Genomic DNA, 1,813 nt, shown 5'->3' with positions numbered 1-1,813 from the left:
GACAAGCACGAATCACACACGCCGTTGGTCATCCATCGGTAAGCACGTACACCGGACCTCCGCAGAAAACTCTACGGAGCGGTATACGCTCGCGCTAAGCATCCATCGTACAGGCACGTAAACCACTCACGCTGGTCACTGACGACGAAGCGCGTATCAAGCACGCTGGGCAAAGTCGACAGAAGCGCGTAATAGTGGCATGCCGAAACATATCGAGATAGCGCGTTAAGCGTCGTGCTGGGCATAGCGAGCTGGCGCGGAATGTGCGCGCTGCACATATCGAAAATCTGACACCTCTTGATATTTAGGCTTTCCATTCTCACGTAAGCCCGGCGCCCGCCTTAAAGACGGAACGTTTCGTTCAGTTTAAATAAACTCATTCGCTCGGACAAAGAGTTGATGCTCAGTAAGTACGAGTATACACGCTAGTGCATACAAGTCACCAACGTCCAAAGGACGATTACCACATAAGGGCCATTCGGTCTTAGACACCGACCCGTGGTCATGCTGTGTAGAGAAAGATCCGGAACGTAAACCGTTCGAAGACACTCGAGATACAAGATCCCGAGGAGCGGTGGACTGCTTCTCGACCGAGATCGTAGAATAGCCACGCGCCCAGCGATGCCTCGACGGTACGCCCGGACCGACGCTTCTCTTATAGATACCGAGTGGCCGGCCGAGAGGCCGGCGACGGCCGACCGTAGCCGCGCGGCCTTACGGTGGGAACTCGCCGCGCGTGCAGCACTCCCGGCCGGTACGCTGCCACTTAGACTCGGCAGATGAACACGTACACATACGAGGTCGTCTAAAACTAACTTAATACTAAACTGCGGACATTATACTGCTATAATCACAAACTTTCAACATGTTTCAACCACATATTTTAAGACTATATACATACAAATATAGCAATATTGAAAATATTCTAAGTCCCCGTTCGTGTCGCTCCGGAACCGAATGTCGACGGAACGAAATGACAACGGTAGATCCTTATTCCTGGTGCTCGTGGCTCTCTAAAACCATACACTTGTTCTCCTCTGTCTCTTACCTGTGTCGAGATAATCGAGAATCATGGAGCGTTCGTGTCGCTCCGGAACCGAAAGTCGTCGGATCGAAACGAGAACGTTAGATCCATATTCCTGATCGTTGAGGCACTCTAAAACTATTAGGCTGTTTTGCTCTCTGATGCCCGTGGACCGAGAGAACGTAGAATAACGGAGCGATCGTGTCGCTCCGGAGCCCGAGCGAAAAAATTCTAAGTCCCCGTTCGTGTCGCTCCGGAGCCCGAGCGAAAAAATTCTAAGTCCCCGTTCGTGTCGCTCCGGAACCGAATGTCGACGGAACGAAATGACAACGGTAGATCCTTATTCCTGGTGCTCGTGGCTCTCTAAAACCATACACTTGTTCTCCTCTGTCTCTTACCTGTGTCGAGATAATCGAGAATCATGGAGCGTTCGTGTCGCTCCGGAACCGAAAGTCGTCGGATCGAAACGAGAACGTTAGATCCATATTCCTGATCGTTGAGGCACTCTAAAACTATTAGGCTGTTTTGCTCTCTGATGCCCGTGGACCGAGAGAACGTAGAATAACGGAGCGATCGTGTCGCTCCGGAGCCCGAGCGAAAAAATTCTAAGTCCCCGTTCGTGTCGCTCCGGAGCCCGAGCGAAAAAATTCTAAGTCCCCGTTCGTGTCGCTCCGGAACCGAATGTCGACGGAACGAAATGACAACGGTAGATCCTTATTCCTGGTGCTCGTGGCTCTCTAAAACCATACACTTGTTCTCCTCTGTCTCTTACCTGTGTCGAGATAATCG

The sequence above is a fragment of the Calliopsis andreniformis genome, unplaced genomic scaffold (genome assembly GCF_051401765.1).
Source record: "Calliopsis andreniformis isolate RMS-2024a unplaced genomic scaffold, iyCalAndr_principal scaffold0442, whole genome shotgun sequence".
In the NCBI taxonomy this organism is placed as follows: domain Eukaryota; kingdom Metazoa; phylum Arthropoda; class Insecta; order Hymenoptera; family Andrenidae; genus Calliopsis; species Calliopsis andreniformis.
Note: the sequence above shows the minus strand (reverse complement) of the source record.